The sequence below is a fragment of the Hemitrygon akajei genome, chromosome 25 (genome assembly GCF_048418815.1).
Source record: "Hemitrygon akajei chromosome 25, sHemAka1.3, whole genome shotgun sequence".
NCBI classification, from domain to species: domain Eukaryota; kingdom Metazoa; phylum Chordata; class Chondrichthyes; order Myliobatiformes; family Dasyatidae; genus Hemitrygon; species Hemitrygon akajei.
Window position 1 is genome coordinate 40,188,226 of NC_133148.1, and position 12,110 is coordinate 40,200,335.

Sequence of the window (12,110 nt, forward strand, 5' to 3'; positions counted from 1 at the left end):
TGGTGTTTAGACCTAATCATGACAATACTATGTCCTTAATAGGCCTTAAAGTGGTACATGAATCAGCCAAATAAATAAATTTCTTTGTCTCTTTCCGTATACATTTAGATTGTAAGATTTCCTCGTCTCTGTTCCAAAAGGGTGCCCCTCTATTCTGAGGCTGTGTCCTCTGGTCCTAGACTCTCCCACCGGAGGAAACATCCTCTCCACATCCACTCGATCGTGGCCTTTCAGCACTCGATAGGTTTCAGTGAGGTCACCCCTTGTTCTTCTGAATTCCGGAGAATACAGGCCCAGAGCCATCAGACGCTCTTCATACGACAAGCCATTCAATCATGGAAATATTTTTGTGAACCTCCTTTGAACCCTCTCCAGCTTCAACACGTCCTTTTTCAGAACTGCTCACCCTACTCCAAGTGAGGCCTCACCAGTGCTTTATAAAGTCTCAACATTACATCCTTGCTTTTATATTCTAGTCCTCTTGAAACGAATGCCAACATCGCATTTGCCTTCCTCACCACCTAAATGAGATCACTGGGCACAAAGAAAAGGCTGGGAATATCAGTAACTGTAGCGCTTCTCTTCCTGACGAACTTAACGTATTCTACGCAAGATTCAAACAGAAGAGGATCGTCCCGCCCCCTCTGGATGAACCGGGCCTGGTGGCATCGAGATTCATCGTCACCAAGGAAGACATTAGAAGAACCTTCCTGAAGATAAATCCAAGGAAGGCGACGGGCCCAGATGGCGTCCCGGGACGGGTTCTCCGGGCCTGTGCAAGCGAGCTAGCTGGAGTGTTTGCTGACATCTTCAACTGCTCCCTGCTTCAGTCTAAGATCCCCTCGTGTTTTAAGAAGGCAACGATAATCCCGGTGCTGAAGAAAAGCAAGGTGGCATGCCTGAATGACTACCGACCTGTGGCTCTAACATCAATTGCTATGAAGCTTGTCTATTTTCTAATATGATTATAATTCAAATTTTCAAATTATATTTACTTTGATTTGTACTTCAGGGAGTGCGAAGCGCAGAACCAAATATCACTGTGATGATTGTACACTCTAGTATCAATCGTTTGGTGAGAATAAAGTAAAGTAGACGATCACCTGCAAAGTAACGTTTAGGGAATCCTGCGCAAGGACTCCCACCCAAGTCCCTTTGTGCCTCAGGTTTTTGCATTGTGTCTCCATTTGCTGTTTGAAACTCCTGCTTCAAAAGCGTCTCCAATAAAATACCAACTGCATGCGTCTGCATATGTTAATAAGGCCCCTCGTGGGTCAGGGTCAGCTATGGATGTTGTCTTCCAGCTGTCTCGATACACAAGCCAGGGCAGTATGATATGGAGAGCAAGCTGTGGCTCCCCCTGTCTGTTGAATCCAAAGGAATGGTTGGCAGAGACTGATACAGTCTGGGTCCAGCGACATCGCAGGAGTTGCCGGTCACCGTTGAACTCAACGTCGGACCGCCTTTGGGACGCCAGCTCTGGGTTTTTCCCTCTGGGTTTATTTCCGGTAAAGAAGGAAGTTTCTCTGAGGGTTCTTTGTGTGTGTGTGTGTGTGTGTGTGTGTGTGTGTGTGTGTGTGTGTGTGTGTGTGTGTGTGTGTGTGTGTGTGTGTGTGTGTGTGTGTGTGTGTGTGTGTGTGTGTGTGTGTGTGTGTGTGTGTGTGTGTGTCTCAGTGTGGTTGGAACGTGTCTAGGCACCCACACAAAATGCTGGAGGAACTCAGCAGGTCAGGCAGCATCTACGGAAAAGAACGAACAGTTGTGTTTTGGGCCGAGACCCTTCATCTTGTGTTTGTGTGTGAGTGGTGTGGTGTTGGTGCGAGTGTGTCAATGTGAATGTCCGTGAGTGCGTTGTGAATGCATGAGTGTGTGTGGGAGTGTGAGTGTGTGTGGGAGTGTGAATGTGTGTGTGTGTGAGCGTAAGTGTGTGTGAATATATGCAAATATGTGTGAGAGTGTAAATATGCATGAATGTATGTGAATGCGCGAATGTGTGTGAATGTCTCTGTGAGTGTGTGTGAATGTGAGTGTGCAAGTGTGAATGGTGTGCATCTATCAGTGTGTGTGTAAATGTGTGTGTGAGTATGAGTGTGTTACAGAGAGACAGAATTCCACGAATAGTGTGGGATTTGTGTGATTTTGCGTGTGCTTCAGATTTCCGGTATCTGCAGAATCTCTCGGCTCCCCTGTTTCTCTCAATTCCCTCGGTATCCAAAAATCTGCCGACACAGGGAGAACGTGCAGACTCCTCACAGACAGCGGTGGGAATTGAACCCGGGTCGCTGGCACTGTAAGGCGTTGTGCTAACCACTACGCCTGTCCGCCCATTCTGACTGGTTGCGTCACCGGCCTGCAGTGGAACACAGTGTTTGTGACAGTGGTTCGTGCAACGAGAGAGGTCGGATTGCAAATACGTCGCTGTAGAACGAAGGCCCCCAACCTGGGTTCCTCAGACCCCTCGGTTAAAGGCCGGAATTATAGTGCCTGCAAGGTTTAGACAGCTGAGAAATTCCAATGAAAGGTTCAGGAAAATGGATACTGTCTAAGAATTACACGTAAGAGTAGTCTTGAGGATTGCTGCAGGTGGCACTGAAACCTTTCTTTCAGCTGAGCTGACAATTGCCGTTGCCGGCCATCGCTGATGCCTGACAGAACGCAGCAGACAACCCAGATGCAATTTAGCAGATGATAGACGATCACAACATTTCAAAATGGGAAGTGGTTGCTGCAGGAAGCACAAAACGGTTGTCAGCAACAATGCATTAAGGAGACGTAGAATGCTGTGGTACAGATAGGGGCCATTGTGTCCATCGACTCCATGCTAGCTCCTTTGCAGAGCAAGGGTTCCCAACCAGGGATCTACAGACCCCTCGGTTAATGGTAAGTGCTCATGGCATGAAAATGGCTGGGAACCTCTGCTCTGGACCTTTTCCATCCTGTCCAAATATTTGCACCGGCTTTGATCTTACGAGTTGTTGAAACACACAGAACAGAGGATGCATGGTGTTCATCCTCTGTTCTGTCTGTTTCAACAACTGGTAAGATCAAAGCCGGTCTTACGGCTGTAAGACCTGAATCCCACAGGAACCCCATCACAATCCTTCCCATATTCCCATCTTCCCCTCCCACAGAGATTGATAGATACAGCAGCAAAATTAGGCCATTCAGCCCATCGATCACCTCCACCCCCTCATCATGGCTGATTTATTATCCCTCTCAACCCCAATCTCCTGTCTTCTCTTCGTAACCTTTGATGCCCTGATTAATGAAGAACCTGTCAAGCTCCGCCTTAAACGTACCCATTGGCCTCCACATCCATTTGTGGTAATGAATCCCACGGATTCATCATCCTCTGTCCGAAGATATTCCTCTCATCTCTATTGGAAATGAATGCCCCTTTATTCAGAGGTTCTGCCCACTGGTCCTAGACACCCCCACTATAGGAAACATCCTCTCCACATACATTCTATCTAGGACTTTCAAAATTCTAAAAGCTTCAATGATCTTCCCCCTTCATTCTCCTGAACCCCAGTGAGTACAGCCCCAGAGCCATCCAACGCTCCTCATACGTTAACCCTTTCATTCCCAGGATCATTCTCATGGACCCTCTCCACATCCTTCCTGAGCTAGGGGGCCCACAGCTGCTCACAGTACATCAGCGGCCGTGTCACCAATGCCTTATAAAACCTCAAAATTATGTCCTTGCTTTTATATTCTACTCCTGTCAAAATGAATCCTAACATTGCATTTGCTTCCTCACTACTGGCTCAACCTGGAAGTTCGCCTTTAGGGAATCCAGCACAAGGACCTTTGTAACTCTGGTTTTCCGAATTTGATCCCTGTTCAGAAAACAGTCTGTGTCTTTATCCCTTCAACCAAAGTGCGTGACCATATAGTCCCCTTCACCCGTGTTCCATCAGTCATTCTCTAATCTGCCCAAGTCCTTTTGCAGGCTCCCTGCTTCCTCAACACTACCTGCCCCTCCACCCACGTTTGTATCATCCACAAACTTGGCCACAAAGCCACAGACTCCGTCACCCAAATCACTGACGTATAATGTGAAAAGAGGCAGTCCCAACTCAGGATCCACTACTCACCGACCAGTAAGGGCCCCCTTTATTCCCACTCTTTGCCCACTGTCAGTCAGCCAATCTTCTATCCATGCTCGTATCTTTCCTGTAATACCACGGGCTCTTATCTTGTTAAGCAGCCTCACGTGTGGCACCTTGGCAAATCAACACCATCCTTCGTCTATCCTGTCTTGTTATTCTCTCACAGAGTTCCAACAGAGTTGTCCAGCAGGATTTCCCCTTGAGGAAACCATGCTGACCCTGGCCTGTTTTATCGTGAGCCTCCAAGTACTCTGAAGCCTCATCCTTAATAATGGACTCCAACATCTCCCCAACCACTTCATTTCCCGCATTTTACCTCCCTCCTTTCCTTTGCAATTTTGTCGTCCTACAGAACTGTTCCAGAATCCATTGATTCTTGAAAGATCATTGCTAATGTCGCCACAATCTCTTCAGCCACCTCTTTCAGAATCAGGTCCGGAAGACTTGTCTACCTTCAAATCTTTCAGCTTCCCAAGACCTTTCTCCCTGGTAATAGCAACTATACTCACTTCTGCCCCAGATTGTCTCACCTTTCTGGAAGGCTGCTAAGTGTCTTACACAAAATACCTACAGAGTTCATCTGCCATTTTACCATCACCCATTGCTACCTCTCCAGCCTTACTTTCCATTGGCCTGATCTCCACTTTTACCTCTTTTTTATTCTTTTTACATCTGAAGAAACTTCTTGTATCCTCTTCAATATTATTGCCTAGTTCCCATCATATTTCATCTTTTCTCTCTTTATGTTGCCTACTTTTGGTTTGTAAAAGCGTCCCAATTCCCTAACTTCCCACTATTTTTTTGCTTTATTGTATGCACCCTTTTACGCTGTCCTTGACTTCCGTTGGTCAGCCACAATTGTGTCATCCTGCCTTTAGAAAACTTCTTTGGGATGAACCGACCCCGAGCCTTCTGAATTACTCCTACAGACTCCAACTGCTGCTCTGCCATCATCCCTGCTAGAGTCCCCTTCAAATCAACTTCGGCCAGCTCCTCTCTCATGCCTCTGTAGTTCCCTTTACCGCACCGTAATACGGATACATCTGACTTTAGCTTCTCCCTCTCAAACTGTAATGCTGCCATCAAAATCATTATGAAGATTTGCAGTGCAAATTCACCTACCCCTTCAACCTACCAACTGATAACAATTCCTTGAATCAACTCATGAGTGGCAGACTTCTGAAGAAATCCATTCTTAAAGCAGGTTAGATGCTTCTTTAACTAAGCAGAAGCTGCAGAGAGCTGTAAACTCCGTCATGGGCACTAACATCTTGGACATCTTCAAGGAATGATGCCTCAAAAAGTAACATCCATCATTAAGGACCACCACCACCCAGGACATGACCTCTTCTCATTGATAGCATCAGAGAGGAGGTACAGGGGCCTGAAGACACACACTCAACGATTCAGGAACAGCCTTATCCCCTCTGCCATCAGATTTCTGAATGGACATTGAACCCATGAACACTATCTCACTCATTTTTTCCTCTCTTTTTGCACCACTTATTTAATTTAACTCTTTTATATGTGTATATTATTATTACGTATACCTACTGCTGCTACAAAGAGAACAAATTTTGCGACATATGCTGGTGATATTAAACCTGATTCTCAAAGTTCAAAGTCATATTACCAAAGCACATTATGTCACCACATACAACCCTGAGACTCATTTTCCTGCGGGCATACTCAGCAAATCTATAGAATTGTAACTGTAACGGGATCAGTGAAAGATCAACCAGAGTGCAGAAGACAACAAACTGTGCAAATGCAAATGTAAATAAATAAAGGAGAACATGAGATGAAGAGTCCTTAAGGTGAGATCATTGGCTGTGGGAACATCTCAATGACGGGGCAAGTGAGTGTAGTTTCCCCTTTGGATCAAGAGCCTGATGGTTCAGGGGTAGTAACTGTTCCTGAACCTGGTGGTGCGAGTCCTGAGGCTCCTGTACCTTCTGCCTGATAGCAGCAGTGAGAAGAAACCATGTCCTGGGTGGTGAGGATCTTTGAGGACAACAGTGTTTCATGTAGATTTGCCCAGTGGTGGAGAGGGCCTTGCCCGTGATTACCTGGGCTGAATCCACTACGTTTTGTAGGATTTTCCCTGCAAATACATTCCGATTCTGATTCTATCCCTGAAGGACAAGCCTTGAACCATTCTTGCACACATGAGGAAGGACCCCATTTATTCCATCATTGGGCCCTCTGCATCAAAAACCTGGATAGCCCTTTAACCTGGCAATTCTACCCATCATTCTGGCAACATTCATCGAGTGACTCAGTCAAAGGTTTGTATGGCATAGAAATAGGTCTTTAGGTTGTGGAATCAATTCAGAGTTGAGGTGAGTGAAGTTATCCACACTGGTTCAGGAGCCTGATGTGTGGAATCAGTTCAGTGTTGGGGTGAGTGAAGTTATCCACACTGGTTCAGGAGCCTGATGTATTGAACCAGTTCAGTGTTGAGGTGAGTGAAGTTATCCACACTGGTTCAGGAGCCTGATGTGTGGAATCAGTTCAGTGTTGGGGTGAGTGAAGTTATCCACACTGGTTCAGGAGCCTGATGTGTGGAATCAGTTCAGTGTTGGGGTGAGTGAAGTTATCCACACTGGTTCAGGAGCCTGATGTGTTGAATCAGTTCAGTGTTGGGGTGAGTGAAGTTATCCACATTGGTTCAGGAGCCTGATGTGTGGAATCAGTTCAGTGTTGGGGTGAGTGAAGTTATCCACACTGGTTCAGGAGCCTGATGCTTGAGGGGTAATAACTGTTCCTGAACCTGGTGGTGTGGCACCCGAGGCTTCTGTACCTGTTGCGGGGCGGTATTCTCTAGAGGAGGGCTTGGCCTGGATGGTGGGGGTCCTTGATGATGGATGCTGTGCTGAATGGTTTGCCTGGGATGAACTGGGCTGCGTTCAATTCCCTTCAATTTTTCAGTAGCTAATCATCTATCTTTTCACATGCAGGGCACAAAATGCTGGAGGAACTCACCGGGTTAGGCAGCGTCTCTGGAGGGGACATCTATGGAGTCAACATTTCAGGCCAAGACCATTCCTCAGGACCATCATTTTCCCATGGTTGTTTTATCTTTCCCTACAGACCGTGGAATACCATGGATATATTCCTGATAACAAATCATGACGGAGTAACACCTTAAGTTCTGTCTGGGCAGCCGCCAAACCTGATGGTATGAATATCGATTCTAGTGAACAAATTTCCCCACCCCCATCTCTATTTCCCATTCTGACCTTTCACCTCACCTGCCTATCACCTCCCTCTGGGTTCCTTCCTCCTTCCCTTTCTCCTATGGTCCACTCTCCTCTCCTACCTTTCCTGCCCACTGGCTTCACCTATCACCTTCTACCTAGCCTCCTTCCCCTCCCCCCACCTTTTTGTTCAGGCATCTCCCCCCTTAGGGTGGGTCCCGGTCCAAAACATTGACTGTTTATTAATTTCCACGGACGCTGCCTGACCTGCTGAGTCCCTCCAGCGTTTTGTGTGTGTTGCTTTGGATTTCCGGCATCTGCAGACTTTCTCATGTTTGAGATCACGGAATAGTCTGAATTCTATTTACATTTAATTCCCCTGCCTTCAGATTACAAAATACAAATCAACGCTAGAGATTCTGCAAATGCAGGCAGTAACCTGGCTTTGCCCCTTCTCCCGTCAGCAGCAACGGTTTCGCCGGGCTTAGCAGCCAAGCCACACGTGAAGGCCAGGAGCTGGACTCCGTTGTCAGAAGCCATTTGAGATGCACGCCATTGGGAGCATTTAATAGGGCGCGGGAGCTTATAAAATATACAATACTAAACTCCATTGAGTATAGGAGTTGGGATGTAATGTTAAAATTGTACAAGGCATTGGTAAGACCAAATTTGGAGTATTGTGTACAGTTCTGGTCACCGAATTATAGGAAAGATGTCAACAAAATAGAGAGAGTACAGAGAAGATTTACTAGAACGTTACCTGGGTTTCAGCACCTAAGTTACAGAGACAGGTTGAACAAGTTAGGTCTTTATTCTTTGGAGCGTAGAAGGTGGAGGGGGGACTTGATAGAGGTATTTAAAATTATGAGGGGGATAGATAGAATTGACGTGGATAGGCTTTTTCCATTGAGAGTAGGGAGATTCAAACAAGAGAACATGATTTGAGAGTTAGGGGGCAAAAGTTTAAGGGTAACACGAGGGGGAATTTCTTTACTCAGAGAGTGGTAGCTGTGTGGAACGAACTTCCAGTAGAAGTGGTAGAGGCAGGTTCGGTATTGTCATTTAAAGTAAAATTGGATAGGTATATGGACAGGAAAGGAATGGAGGGTTATGGGCTGAGTGCGGGTCGGTGGGACTAGGTGAGAGTAAGCATTTGGCACAGACTAGAAGGGCCGAGATGGCCTGTTTCCGTGCTGTAATTGTTATATGGTTATATGGGCTAAACACAAGAGAATCTGCAGATGTTGGAAATCTGGAGTCATATACCTAATCTGCATACACATGCTGTGGGACGGCATGGTAGTGTAGTGGTTAGCACCACGCTTTGTAGTACCAGTGACCCCGGTTCAATTCCCATCACAGCCTGTGAGGAGTTTGTATGTTCTCCCCGTATCCTAATCATGGTCTTACGCAGATAGGTCAGTAGGCAGGCATGTAGGTAGATAGATGGACAGGTGGACAGACAGACAGATAGGTTAGGCCTCTGTTAGTCTCGATAGACCATGGAGACCATGATACACCTTGGAAAGTTTCCAGGGCGCAAGCCTGGGCAAGCTTTTTTTTAATGGAAGACCGGCAGTTGCCCAAGTCTCCCCTCTCCATGCCACCGATGTCGTCCAAGGGAAGGGCATTAGGACCCATACACCTTGGCACCAGAGTCATCGCAGAGCAATGTGTGGTTAGGTACACACACACAAGCCTCAGCCAAGGCTCGAACTAACGACCTTCAGATCACTAGCCGAACGCCTTAACCACTTGGCCACGCGCCAACACACAGACAGATAGATAGATACACAGTTAGTTAGACAGATAGACAGATAAATGCTGGAGGAACTCAGCAGGTCAGAACGATAGATAATTAATGTTTCAGACCGAGATCCTTCATCAGGACTGGAAAGGAAAGGGCTCTCACCTGGTTTCGCATATCACCAGCCAGTTTTAACTCCTTTCCCTCCCCCCTACCTTGTTTCTCTTTCCTTCCCAGTCCCCGATGACTGTTTACTCCCCTCCTTAGACGCTGTCTGACCTGCTGAGTTCCTCCAGCATTGTCACAAAATAAAAATCATCCTTGGGGCCCTTCAGCCCATTTACAAACGTCACGTCTTGGTGGCTAATGATTTATTTGCAGACAGAACATTCACCGAGCTAGTCGCACTCCCTAAGCTTCAAGTCTCGTCGAGGAGGTCCTGATAACCTTTCCTCTCCGAAAGCTATGAAGACACGGGCCTCCCAGATTCTTCCCGTGGGAAGGATTTGGCAGCAATGACGGAGAGAGGAAGTGGTAGGGGGTCTGGAAAGTAACATTTAGAAGGCAGGAATGGGGCAATGTTTTCACCCAGAGCGTGATCCTCATGTTGAACGAGCTGCCAGAGGAAGTGGTTGAGGCAGGTACATTAACATCACTCAGACAGGTACTTGGGTAGGAAAGGTTTAGAGCAGGGGTTCCCATCTGGGGGTCCATGAACCCCTTTCTTAATGGTATTGGTCCATGGCTTGAAAAAAGTTCAAGAGGTAAGGGATGAATAGAGGCAAATGGGCCAGGCTTAGTCAGGCATCTTGGAAGAGCATGATGCATTTGGGCCGAAGGGCCTGTTTCTGTGGGGGATGAGTCTAAGAATGCTGGAGCTTCTTTGAATAACCTGGTGATTTACCCAGACAAGCAGAAACATCCTCTATAGTGAGTAGATTTCAATTGCCTTCAATAAGATGGAAGGGGAACCGATTAAATGCTCACGTATTTGATTGGAGCGTTCGAGATGGAGCACATTTTGATACTTACAGGAGCCCTGTGCGGTGTCACAATCCGATGTCATAACTAGCTAACTCCCACGGAAGCCAGGGCTGTGTAGCCTGCACTGTGATTCGTCCTGAGTGAAGTGGGTTGACACAAATCGTCTTTCTTCCTTCAGCCGTTTCTCTCAGAGCAGTCTATCAGCCGACCAGAAGCTGCCTCACCACATCCTGCGCCATCCTCCTGACCCAGGTGGTTGCAGCCAACGCTCGATTATTAAGGCTCCAGTTTAACAGCTTGTGCACGATTCGGTCCATTAGTCAACACAGCGTGGCTGGCCTTAAAGGGGGCGTTTACCGCTGTGCACTTTAACTAGAGACAAGACAAGAAAGAGAGAGCAGTGCTTCGCTCAGCTATTGTTAGCTGTGACCCAGCAGCCTGGGGCTTGAAGCAGTATTTTAACCCCAGGTCCTGGCTGATATCACCCTGAGCGTTGGACTGGATGAAGCGCTGCAATGGACGTTATTACAGAGGCTCTTCCAAGGATCCAGGCTGCACTACTGACCACTGCAGCACTGATCTCTTCTCAGAGCGTGCAGCTTTTTTTCCACTGCCCGTTACATCGCAGGCGTTCAGGGCAGCTGTGACGGTCCTCCATATCTGTCTGTCCTTGGCCATCAAAACCAGTTTTGGTCTTGGACTTGGCGGTGTTCAGGGCTTCCTGCATCATGTCAGTAACTTCCTCTCGGTTTTCACTACTGTCAGTCACACAAGTCCCGGGTGGGGACTCAGGAATACCGTTACACTCAGATGTAGAAGGATTCTTCATTGCTGTTTCTGTAACAGTTTTGTTTGACCAGTCAGGGTTGTCGGCCCTGAGCTGAACCCCTGAACCTGGAGGACTGGTGGACCCCTCTTAGTCTGACCTCTATCCTTTGACCTGTTTGGCATGGGTGACCCTACCAAGAGCCAAAGCGTAAACCCTGACTCCAGCCAACATTGCTCTCCGGGTCACTGAGGTATGCAAATCTCCAAACCATGTCAAGGATGTGGTCCTATAACGTGACACTGAATCTCCCCTTCCGAACCCGTTTCCCAGGAGGACTTGGTACCCAATGGACTAACATCCCAGGAAGAGAACCTGCCTCCTAGGAATAGATAATCCCCATGGAACCTATATCCCAGGAAGAAGCATATCCCTTTGGGACCTGACCCACAGGAAGGGGCAGATACTGTGGGACCTGCATCACAGGGAGAGACAGTTCCCACGGGAACTGTATCCCAGGAAGAGTCGGTTCCCATGGGAACCGTATCCCAGGAAGAGAGAGTTCCCATGGGAGCCGTAACTTTGACAAGGTGCCACACACGAGGCTGCGAAACAAGAGAAGAGCCCAGGAAATGGGCAGAAGGCAGGAGAGTGGGGTTGTGAGGTAAATGGATCAGCAAAGGTGAAGTGATAGAGCAGATTCGATGGGCCGAATGGGCAAACCATGCTCCCATGTCTTGTGGTTTCCCAGGAAGAGACAGTTGCCATGGGACCTGCATTCCAGTAACCAGTGGGTGGGTGGGTAGCACACCGCTAGCACACCGCTAGCTGCTGAGTGTGACCTGACACACCACAGCCAGTGTAACACTACTACAGCACCAGCGACGCAGCCTCAGTTCCTGTGCTGTCTGTCGGAAGTTTACGCCTCCTCCCCAGGACTGTGTGTGTTTCAGTTCCCTCTGACATTCCAAAGCCGTAGGAGTTAGCAGGTCAGTTGGTCACACGGGTGTGGTGGAGCTTCGATGTTCCCGGAACGGCCTGTTACCGTGCTGTGTTCGGGAAGTTCACTATTGTCCTTGGGCCCTTTCCTCTCTCGCTCCCGGCTTGCTGTCCCAGGAGAGCCTTTCTTTGCTCATCATCACTCTCTGTAACTTCACGCCACGTTTGGCGCCATCAGCTCGAGACACACAGCTCTGATCCCCCAGCAGCAGTCGGCCGCAGGGCTCATCTGACGGAAATCCACGAGGCCACTCTGTGTGGACACAGTCAGAGCCGCAAACTTTGCTCCTTCGACATTCTGT

General features: G+C 47.9%; 1 protein-coding gene across 2 annotated transcripts in view; it reads right to left on the reverse strand.

Moving 5' to 3' along the window:
• LOC140716545 (G-protein coupled receptor 4-like) overlaps positions 1-12,110 on the reverse strand; it is a 119,678-nt gene that overhangs the window by 34,912 nt on the left and 72,656 nt on the right. Inside the window, exon 1 of one of the 2 annotated variants that reach the window (XM_073029360.1) lies at positions 10,092-10,208. The exons of the other annotated variant lie outside the window; for it this stretch is intronic. The gene's annotated coding sequence lies outside the window, so the exon portion shown is untranslated. Of the gene's footprint in view, positions 1-10,091; positions 10,209-12,110 lie in introns of those variants that run through there. 2 annotated transcript variants of the gene reach the window in all.